General features: G+C 37.1%; 1 protein-coding gene across 7 annotated transcripts in view; it reads right to left on the reverse strand.

The window, feature by feature from the left end:
* Positions 1-12,505, reverse strand: part of DCHS2 (dachsous cadherin-related 2) — a 290,618-nt gene that overhangs the window by 152,331 nt on the left and 125,782 nt on the right. The window lies entirely within an intron of this gene.

Here is a 12,505-nt window from a genome sequence, read left to right on the forward strand (position 1 = left end):
GAAGTACTACGCTGTTTGTTCTATTCCCTGGAGGGTCTCAAAGGGTATCTCCTGACCACCTGCATTAAAATCATTTTGGCTACTTGTAAAAACAGAATTTCCTGGGTGATTACCCAGACATTCTGATTTTTAGATTTGGGAAAGGATCTAGGAATTGCATTTGTAACAAGCTCCACCAGTAATTATTATATACTCTAAAGTCTGAAGACCATTTTTTTTAATTATTGTTTTTATTTTTCAGACAGGATTTCACTGTGTCACCCAGGCTAGAGTGCAGTGGTGCCATCTCAGCTCACTGCAGTCTCCGCCTCCTGGGCTCAAGTAATCTTCCTACCTCAGCCTCCAGAGTAGCTGGGACTACAGGCGTGTGCCACCACACCCAGTTAACATTGTATTTTTAGTGGAGACAGGGTTTCACCATGTTGCCCAGGCTGGCCTCGAATTCCTGGGCTCAAGCCATCCGCCTGCCTCAGCCTCCCAAAGTGCTAAGATTACAGGCGTGAGCCACTGCACTCAGCTTGAAGATCATTTTTATGTACTCTTTCTTTCAAAATATTCATGTTTTCATGGTTTTAAGAGTCGTTAATACTTTATTTCCCCTGTCCTCTCATCGAATTTACAGTTCTGCACTTTAGGTGGCACTTTTTTTTTTTTTTTTCCCGAGATGGAGTCTCACTCTGTAGCCCAGGCTGGAGTGCAGTGGTGTGATCTTGGCTCACTGCAAACTCTGCCTCCCGTGTTCATGCCATTCTCCTGCCTCAGTCTCCCGAGTAGCTGGGACTACAGGTGCCCACCACCACGCCCGGCTAATTTTTTGTTATTTTCAGTAGAGACGGGTTTCACCATGTTAGCCAGGATGGTCTCGATCTCCTGACCTCGTGATCCACCCACCTTGGCCTCCCAAAGTGCTGGGATTACAGGCGTGAGCCACCGGGCCCAGCCTAGGTGGCACTTCTAAGGCATTTGTCAACTTCATGTCAACTGGATCATCAATCACCTTAGTTAAAATTAAGAAATTATGTATGACTCATCCTTTCATTAATAAATCCAATTAGTTACAACTCATATTCTTTTCCTGTAAAATATCCTTAAGTTCCTTTTGCTCTGTTTTTATTGCTTTCTCTTTAGTACAACCCTCATTACACATGGATTTTTATAACTAGTTTTTCTATTCAAATGTTCTAGTCCTACAATCCATCTAGGACACTGCTGCCAGAATAATTTTCCTTAAATATCACTTTCACCATATCACAACGATGCTAAATATCTTCATATCATTCCTTAGTTCCAGCAATAATCAAATTTAAACTTCTCTGTCATGCTTTTGAACTTCAGAATCCAGTCCACTCAATGTGTCTTCCCATCATCCAGTAGTCCATACTCTCTCTGTCAGACATGCTGCTCTCCTGCTGTCATGAATGCATGCCGCAAGTATGATAACAAAGCACAACTCATGGCGGGCAATCACAGAGTGATTTTTTTAAAAAAAAATTTAAATGTATGTTGTGCAGCTAGCTATTTTTCCCCTACTCCTAAGAGAAGATTTAGGAAGCACCCATGCCTTCCACAGCTGCCATCAACCAGTTAAAATTCTTATTTTCAGTGATGAAACAGTCTCAATTTAATACTGATATTAGAAGCGCTTGAACCAGTGTGACTCCATCTTGAATAGGGGCGAGGTAAAACCAGGCTGAGACCTACTGGGCTGCATTCCCGGGAGGTTAGGCATTCTTAGTCACAAGATGAGATAGGAGGTCAGCACAAGATGCCAGTCACAAAGACCCTGCTGCTAAGCAGGATGCCATAAAGAAGCAGGCCAAAACCCACCAAGACCAAGAAGGCAATGAAAGCAACCTACGGTTATCCTCCCTGCTCATTATATGCTAATTATAATGCATTAGCATGCTAAGAGGCACGCCCATCGGCACTATGAGTTTACAAACGCCATGGCCACGTCAGGAAGTTACTCTATATAGTCTAAAAGGAAGAGAAACCCTCGATTTGGAGAATTTCCCGTCCCTTTCCCAGAAAACTCAGAAAAAAATCCATGCCTTGTTTGGCATACAATTAAGAAATAACTAAAAATATCCAACCAGCCACCCTCAGGGCTGTTCTGCCTATGAAGTAGCCACCCTTTTATTCCTTTACTTTCTTAATAAACTTGCTTTCACTTTACTCTATGGACTTACCCTGAATTCGTTCTTGTGTGAGGTCCAAGAACCCTCTCTTGGGGTCTAGAACAGGACCAGCGTTCCGGTAACACTGTCACATACATAATGATATTTTGGTGAACAACAGCCCACTCTCTTATGATGGTGGTCCCATAAGATTATAATGGAGCTAAAAAATTCCTGTTACTTAGCGATGTCATAACAGTCCTAACATCATAATGTAATGCATTACCCATGTGCTTGTGGTTATGTTGTAAATATACCTACTGCACCGTCAGTTGTATAAAAGTATGGCACATGCTTATGTACATAAGTACATAATTAAGTATATGATACTTGATAATGACAATAAATGGCCATATTACTGGTTTATGTATTTACTATACTATACTTTTTATTATTTTAGAGTGCTTTTCTACTGATTGAAAAAACAAGTTAATTGTAGAACAGCCACAGGCAGGTCCTTCAGGAGGTATTTCAGAATGCATTGCTATCATAGGAGATGACAGCTCCATGTGTGTTACTGGCTCTGAAGACCTTCCAGTGGGACAAGATGTGGAGGTGAAAGACAGTGGTATTCATGATCCCAACCCTGTGTAGGCCTAGGCTAATGTATGTGTTTGTGTCTCATTTTTAATTAAAAATTTTTAACAAATTAAAAACAGAGAAAAGCGTATACAATAAGGATACAAAGAAAGAAAATATGGTTGTACAGCTATACAACATGTTTGTCTTTCAAGCTAAGTGTTACTACAAAAAAGTCAAAAACTTAAAAAAAAATTTAAAGTTTATAAAGTTAAAAAGTTATCGTAAGCTGAGGTTAATTCATTTTTGAAGAAAAAATTTAAAGAAATTTGATATAGCCTAAGTGTATGGTTTCTAAAGTTTACAGTAGTGTACAGTAATGTCCTACATCTTCACATTCATTCACCACTCACTGTCTCACCCAGAACACCTTCCAGTCCTGCAAGCTTTACTCATGATCAGTGCCCTATATGGGTGTAACATTTTAAATCTTTAATACTGCCTTTTTTCTCTACCTTTTCTATGTTTAGATATACAAATTCTTACCATAGTGAAACAGTTGCCTATAGTAGTCAATGCAGTAACATGCTATATAGGTTCGTAACCTAGGAGCAATAGGCTATACCATATAACCTAGGTGTGTACTGGGCTATGCCATCTAGGTTTATGTAAGTACACTTGTGGATGTTCACACCACAATGAAATCACCAAATGATGCATCTTTTAGAAGGCATCCCCACCCTTGAGCAATGCATGACTAAAATTAAATATAAAGGACCACATAATAATCCAAATTCTAAACTTACTTTTAAGTTTGGAGGGGCGCAGGCTACAGGTCAGAAGTAGTTGGCTTCTCTCTTTCCTTATCTAGTAGTTGTTTTCTTCCTTCATCATTTTGTTAAACTGAATCTCTGACTCATCCAGGATTAAAGCAAGGGAGAAGAAAAGGAGGAGAGAGGGCCAGAAATGTTCTTTCTTGACAAGCACTACTCTAATAATCTAACATCAACAAACCTTTGGCCTGTGAAGTTGTTTACAACTCACTTTCTCATATAGGTGTTTTCGTGGCATTTTCGGTGAATGCTTCTGACTCTGGCTTTTTTGGAGAAGGCTAACCTTTACTTGAAGTGCCTTAGCAGAGGTAAAATCATCTCTATTTAAACTGTTCATTACTTTCTTGTCTGCTGAAAAGTTGACAGTACTCAGCATTTCTACCTCTGGACTGTAGACTCCTAATTAGGGAAAAGGAGCTAGGCTGGTAGGAGCAGGTAAAAGCAAAAAGAAAAAGCAGGTAAGGTATGAGTCTGCCTTTCTTCAAGGTCCAGGACACATAGCACTCTTGTGCAAATAACTCATAATCTTACTGAGCCCAGCTATCACTAGACACTTGGATGATAGTAAAATGCAGGTTAGTTCACTGAAACCTTGGTGTTATCAGTACTGCACAAAGCCCTCTTTAGCACATCACACAAACACCATCTTATAAAATCCCCAGCAAGCTGTTGTCTCCTTACAGTCAGCTCTTTTCTTGTTGACCTGCCCAGTGTACTCTTGCAATGTATTTTCATACTTTCTTGAATAATCCTGCCTTTCTTTACCTACAACTGTCCTGGTAAATTTTTCTTACTGCCCATGCCACTGGCCCCAGATGGTTGCTGATGACTTGCAGTATGGCCCTTTCTGGACAGGACCTAAAAGCAACTCTGTACTAGCTCTCCCTCACAAATGATCCATATTCAGAAGAAAAAACTAATACTCTTTGCACCTACAAACTCCTGGAATGTGGTGTGTCTCCACTTCAGAAACTTCTCCTTTATTCTGTCAGTCATTCCTTTCTTCAGATTTCTCAGGTGAGAATCAGACATGAGCCTATAGTTAGGCAGCAGACTGCAGGGGACACATAGTAAGTTCTCTGGGTAGTTGGTAAGGTGCAGGTACCCCATCCTGGTACCCACAAATCAACAGCAGCTCTCTCCAGATTATCAACCTTTATACTATTATATAACTTTTATACTATTGACAAGATGGATCTCCTTTGTAAATCTTGCATAAAGTCTAGTATCTTTGTGTAATGTAGAATTTGTATATATCTTAGTTTCTTGGTCCAAACTTATATTTTCATTTCTCATTACAAATGCTTAATAATTTCCATCTTCATGTATGTTGTTTGCCTCTCTGGAATCTATCTATTCTTCCCCAACTTGCTTATCTAAATCTGAGCTATCCTGCAAGGTTGTGCTCAAGTTCCATCTCATTCACGCTCCCTTGCCTGGCTGTTTTAGATTTTCCAGCAATCTCTTTGGAAGCCCTACACTACTTGCAGAAGTTACTGTAATCAATACATAAAGTTTGCCCTTAGCATTTCTTTTTCATGAAAGACAAATACCGGCACCTTCATGATACAGTGACTCTATGGCCTACAAACTTAATTGTACTTGAAATACAAAAATATCTTTGAAAAATGTGCTGACCCAAAGAGTGGCTTATAAGTCTAAGAAAAGTGGGACAAAGAGAGGCAAATGTTAGGCATGCACATCTAGGTTCATTAAATTTCTTTGAATGAACACTCATCACTTAGAAGAGAAGGGAAGTATTAGGATAAAGCTGGTTGTTCTACATTATATTTGCTGAATATTTCAAACATTCACTTTTTTAAACATTTATATATAAAGAGGAGCTAGAAAATCCATTTACTCGAATCTAACATTATTTTTTCAACTTTATTGAGTATAACTGACTAGTAATTGTATATTTGAATCCAACATTCTTTTTTTTTTTTTTTTTTTTTGAGACAGAGTCTCGCTCTGTCACCCAGGCTAGAGTACAGTGGCACCATTTCGGCTCACTGTAAGCTCCGCCTCCCAGGTTCACGTCATTCTCCTGCCTCAGTCTCCCGAGTAGTTGGGACTACAGGCACCCGCCACCACGCCGGGCTGATTTTTTTGTATTTTTAGTAGAGACGGGGTTTCACCGTGTTAGCTAGGATGGTCTCGATTTCCTGACCTCGTGATCCGCCTGCCTCCACCTCCCAAAGTGCTGGGACTACAGGCGTGAGCCACCCTGACCAGCCTGAATCCAACATTCTTAAATAAACTAAGCTCTCTATTAGAAGTTGAGGGGCCAGAAAACATGTAACCCCCATATTTTTAATTAATTGTTTATTATATATAAATATGCATATGTGTAATGTATGTGTATATCATAATAATTCATGTTATTTATTAATAATAAATAATAAAATCATAAATAATAAAATCATAAATAAAATGAATAGCTCTTTGCCTATATATTGGTCAGAGTAAAATTTATGACACTATATTTTAATACTTTAAAGCACAGTGATTATTTAGCTCACATTTTCATGACACTTGCAAATGGTAATTAACCACCAGTGCAGGGACCAACATTAACTTTAAAAAACGTCGTTAATTAATTCACAGAGCACTGGTTATTTTCTATTTTAATGACTGCTTGGATTTATACATGGCAATTATAATATATAATGTTTGTCTATGCTCTTCATCTTGTCACTTTTTATTTAAACAGGGGAAACTGTTGTAATGAAAAAATTTTTTGAACAGATGCAGTACTAAGCGAACTTAAAGATATATATGTATGTATATAATCATTCTCTTCCACTAACTAAGCAATACTGACTTTCAGAATGAAATATCCTGGAAAAATAGAATTTTTAACCAAGATAGCAACTCATAATTAGAAAATAATCAGTAAATCATTACTAAAATTATTCATTACTAAAATTTTAACCTATGAAACAGTTAAGAACAAAAATAAGCACAAAAACATGACTTTCAACAGATATGGAGTTTATAAGTGAGGTTGTCTCACAAACAGATACAACCCAAAAACTACCGGATATCAATACCAATTTCTTATTAGTTGTAGATATTTATGACGTCTGTCCCATATTCAGTTTGTGAGAATATAAAAACTTATTCACCAAATAGATTGCATCGTGCTATTTATTTTGCACACAAATCTTAGTGACTAAGTAGTATTGGCTGAAAAAACTAGAATGGATTTGAAATTCTATCTCATATTGAGAATTTTTCAAAATTCTGTACCTGTTTTGGAAAAGTCCACTCAATTGGAAAGAGTGAGTAAAATTCAACAGATAATTGGTGTTTAGGTAGTCTCATAAAGAAATTCCTGTCACAATGAGAGATCACTTTTCTATCTTATTTAGTTGAATCAATAGAACCTATATTTATCTTAGCTTCATCTTCCATGTTTTTTTAAGTCATAATAATGAAACAAGCCTTGAAATGGAAGTGCAAGAAGTAAATTCAAGTGTCAGATTTACTACTGTGTCTTTGAGTAAGTCACTAAGACTTTTAGAGTCTTCAGTCTCTTAATCTGCAGATGAACATAAAAATATTTGCCTTGTTTATCCCATGTAATTAATGTAACACTTAATAGGCAATACTACATGTGGAAAAGACACTGAAAAGTATTATTAACTAAGACAGAGCAGCACAGGAACAGATCACAGGTTTAGAATGAGATTCAAGTCCAATTCCACCATCACCAACAGTGTACCTTTAGATAAGTCACCAAACCCCTTCCAGCCTCAATTTCTTCCTCCACTAAATGAAGAAGCTTATTTTAAGGTTCTTTCCATCTTTATGAGTCTGTGATCTGGTACTAGAAAAGCTAACAAAGAAATTCTCTAACATGCTTTTGTTTCCTATGAAAGTGACATACACCGATTAGGTGCTCATGATTAATTTTAGACTCTGTCTTGCAAATAAGAGAAAGTCATCATTTATTTGGCAGGAACAGGCTCACATCCCTTATGAAATGAGGTGTGGTATTAATTTATTAACCATACACCAGAATGTTCAATGTTAAATGTAGGAAGGTGGCATTCATGAAGAATTACAAGAATCATTATATGGTATAAAATCTGAGCATAAAACTAACATTGGAAAAGAATCTGCCCTTGAAATACAGAAAACAAGTCTGTACTGCATTACTTACAGTCTATGTTAAAATCTACCCACACCATACAAACAAAAGATTACAACTAAACACTGAGGCACAGCTGCCCTTGTCTGGCAGTTTGATATCCTTTTAATTAGTTGTTTTTCTGTAGTGCTAAACTTGGATTTTGTGTACACCACAACTAAACATAGAACAGACAAAGGCTAAGCAGCATAAACTTGTTGCTGTAAGTGCCACAGGAGCAGGGATTCTTGTCTGTTTTATTCACTGATGTATCCCAAACACCTAGAACACGGCCTGCCGCACATAAACACTGAAAAAATATGTATCAAATAGATGAACTGGCTTCCATTTATTCCTTGAATAGATAGGCTACATTTTCTTTATGACTTTTATTGATTTGCATTTATATCATTAACATGCTTCTATTTAAAAAAAGAGATAAACCACAAGATTTAACCAAAGGTTGCCTGAATAAAAGAGATAGCTTGGGATGACAACAAACGACCAACACAAAAGCTTGAAACCTATCTGTTGCCTTAAAATGATCTGAATTCCTCAAACCTCAAACCTTAGCATTATGCAATATACCCAGGTAACTTAACCTGCACATGTGTCCCCTAATCTAAAATAAAAGTTTAAAAAAAAAGTAGTTTCTTCCAGTGTAAAACTACAGAATACATAGGACAAACCCCAAAGGTAAAGAACTGCTCTTTTCATGTTACTGAAGAGAGCACTTCAAACAATGGAGGAAGAAATCTACATATAATTCACAAAATAGGATTAAAAATACATGAAAAAAGAGCTATTAATAAATATGCCTCTTGTGTTTCTTCCCTTTAAAACTCAAAACAGTGTGGTCTGCCTTGTGCCCACATCAAAGAAAGCCAGTGAACTAAGAATAAGAGAAATGAAGGCTCAACTCAGTATCTCTCTCCTGGCGCCTAAACACATTTTACAAAAATGTTCTTTGAACCAACAACAAACCCAGAAAACCAGAAACAGAACAGGAAGATAAACCCACAAGAGAAAACAACCATGACATCGTCACACCCCCTTCTAGTTTTCTCCAAAACATTTTTCATACCAGATGAACACAGTAAGTCAAAGAGCTCTATTTTTAATGCATGAGTCTTGGTTGTGGCATAACAGATCAATGAGAAATCTTTTGTCTTCAGGAAAACACAAACCTATAACAGAAAGCACGTAAGTTTATAAAATAGCATGTCTGATAGAGAAAGCATCAAAATGAAAGAACGAATGAACCAGTGTGCCAATGAATATCTCTAAGAGAGAATTCTATAGTAATTCAGGAAGAAGTAGCAATGTAAAAATGGGCTCATCAATTCTCAATATTCTTCTCATATGATACAACATCTCAACCTGCCTACATAAGAACTTAGGATAAAAAGGAAGAAGGAAAGTTAAAAGGTGTTGAGACTGGCTTGAACAATTTCCATTGTCAAGGGCAGGGAGTTATTTTGGAAGATAATAGAATAAATCCGGAGACAAAGGGAGGTGAGAAAAAGTAAAGTGCCACCACAGGTAGGCTGGAGAGAAAGTCTAGGGAAAGTTTTGAGGAAACGTGGGGATAGGCCATAGAGTCACTTACCATGTTGTGATTCAGAAAGAGGATTTTAAATAAAGTTTTGCTCCATATATCAATGAAATTCTCATGCAATTTTTAGGAGGCTGTAGGAAGGATTTAAGTTACTTTGTAAATATTTCTAGATGTTATTTATTCATTTATTTCACAAATATATGGTATGGGCACTTTCTTAGGACTGTGTTTACATTGGCAGCCTCTGTAGAGACCAGCCGTATGATGGAAGTAAGAAAGTCTAGCTTTATGTAGGTTCCTTGAAGAAAATATCCAGAAGAAGACTACAATTGAGCCTTGAACAACATGGGTTTGAACTGCGTGAGTCCACTTAGACACGGATACTTTTCAATAACAGTTACAAGTATGCCTGCCTCTCCTGCCTGCCCTTTCATTTCCTCTGTCTCTACCACCCCCGCCACCCACGAGACCGAAAGACCAACCCTTCCCCTTCCTCTTCCTCCTCAGCCATCTCAACACGAAGATGATGAGGATGAAGACCTTTACTTAATGAATAGTAAATATGTTTTCTCTTCTTGATGATTTCCTTAATAGCAACTTCCCATCTCTAGCTAATTTTATTGTAAGAACACAGTATAAAATACATAAAACACACAAAATATGTGTTAACCCACTATTTATGTTATGGGTAAGGCTTCCAGTCAGTAATAGGCTATTAGCAGTTAAGTTTTGCGGGAGTCAGAAGTTATGCACAGATTTTCAACTATGTGGCAGGTCAGCATATCTACCCTCTGCATTGTTCAAGCGTCAACTGTGTATTCTAATACTGCTTCTTGTTCTATTCTTTGAGAACATCCTTGTATAGAAAATGTGTTACAGTCATTACGGAAAAAAGTATGGAGGCTCCTTTAAAAATTAAAAATAGAACTAAAATATGACCCAGAAAGTCTACTTCTGGTACATATCCAAAGGAAAAAAACAGTCAGTATGTCAAAGATATATTTGCACTAGTATATTCACTGCAGCATTATTCGCAATAGCCAAGATATAGAATCAACCAAAGTGTCCATCCATAGATAAATGGACAATGAAAATGTGGTATATATACACAATAGAGTACTATTCAGCCTTAAAACAGGACAGCCTATCATTTGTGACAATAATGGATGAACCTCAAGGATATTATGCTAAATAAATAAGCCAGGCACAGAAAGACAAATACTGCATGATCTCACTTTTACATGTGGCATTTAGAAATATCGAACTCATAGAAACAGAGAGTAGAATGGTGGTTGACAAGGGCTGGGGTAATTGGAGATATTGGCCAAAGGGTACAAAGGTCCAGTTAGACAGGATTAAGTTCTGAAGATCTATTTTACAGAATTAATAATAATGTATTAATAATAATATATTCTATACTTGAAAGCTGCTAAGAGAGTAGATCTTAAATATTCTCACCACAAAAAGTTCTAAGTGTGAGAGGTGATAGATATGTTAACTAGCTTGGTTTAATCACTTCACAATATACACACATCAGAACATCACCTTGTATGCCATAATTATATACAACGTGTTTTCAGTTGCTGTCAACCAACAGATGAACTTTCAGAACTCAGCCATTCAACTTGGGGGCAGCCTGTTCACCGGACAACTTTTTCCCATAGCTAGTCACGATGTTTTTTCATTCTCTTCTAAAGGTTAAAGTAAAGCACTACCAGGCCTCATGAATTTCTCATGAGTTGTGATTAAGTGCGACCAAATTCCAAGCACTATTTGACTGAGAAATGTCTTCAATCTAAATACACGGGTATCAAAATGGCCAACAATAACAACTCAAGGCTATTTCCATATAAATTTGGTCTTTGCTTAAAAATAAAATTCCATGAAAGTTCCCTAAGATAATGACCCACACAGAGCGTTTTCCACGATTAACAATGGCATTTGTGCTATGGTCGCTGCCAGGAAGGGAAGCATGAGTCTGGCTTCGTCCAGGACAGCAAGAGAGATCTCTTCTAAAAACAGAATATGGTATAGCTCATTCTTCCAGATCTTCCAGGGGAAACTGAATGATGACTGTGTGAATGTCTTTTTAAAACGATCTGTTAAACGCTTTTAGATCCTGTGGCCTGATTACTGGCTGACCTATATATTTTTGGCAATGCTAGTGCCTTAGAGGGCCTGACGATGTGATGGGCAGTTAAGTCCTCAGTTAAGATGAATTTTGAAAAAGCTGAGATTAAACAGACTAATTTCCCACAAAAGTATTTTCTTCTGATCTTTGAAATGTTAAAGGGGCCACATCAGTGTATTATTTTGAGCAAGGGAAGTTTTGCCTCACAAAGACTGCCAGTATGAACAACTAATCCCTGGCCAGTTGCACAAGCCAGACAAAGCACAGTTTTCAGGCAGAAGCAGCGGCTCTCGACCTAATGGGGCCGCGTGAGAGGGCACACTCACAAAGCACGTTAGATTTCCTGTGCAAACTATCATTTTTTCTACTGTATATGGCTATTACAAAGCATGTTGTGAAGATCCAATAAGACAATATACAGAAAATGTCTAGTGTAGCATCTGACATTATCATTATCATTACAATAGAAACACATTCTACCCATTGTTTGGATCAGGTGGAAAAATGCAAAAGAAAACAATTCTTTTTTTTTTGTTTTTTTTGCAGCCTCATTTTTGGACCAGAGTATCTCTAAGTATCTCAAAGGTATTGTAATGTCATATTATATATTTGAAATTTTTTTATGTTCTTATAATCAAATATTTAAACCATTATTTTCTTAGCAACAAAATTCTATTCAAGCTAATGAATAGAAAATGGAAGGTAACTTCTTAAATATTCATTATTTCTAAAAGACAGCTTGCCCACTAGGCTTCCTTGGCAGATATGCAATTACCATTGCAGAGAACTAAAAGGAGCTTTAGGTATCATTTTAAAAACAAGGAAACTAAAACCCAAAGAGACTAAGGGAATGCCAGACCTAGTACAAAGAAAAGGATCTACTTTGGATGCCTGTACAAATGTCTTTGCACTAATCTTAGCTATTAATACATCAAAATGAGGCTCAGTCACCCTCAGATGGCATGATCATACAAATAAAGGGAAATTAACATTTGCAAGGTAAATACTGGCCAACTGTTTCTACATAAATTACTGCCTTTAGTTCTCTCACAAAAACTTCGAAACATAGGTATTATCAGTGCTACTTTTTTGTTTTTTGTTTTTTTTTTTTTTGGAGACAAGGTTTTGCTCTGTCACTCAGGCTGGAGGACA

Source organism: Macaca fascicularis, chromosome 5, assembly GCF_037993035.2.
Source record: "Macaca fascicularis isolate 582-1 chromosome 5, T2T-MFA8v1.1".
Lineage (NCBI taxonomy): Eukaryota > Metazoa > Chordata > Mammalia > Primates > Cercopithecidae > Macaca > Macaca fascicularis.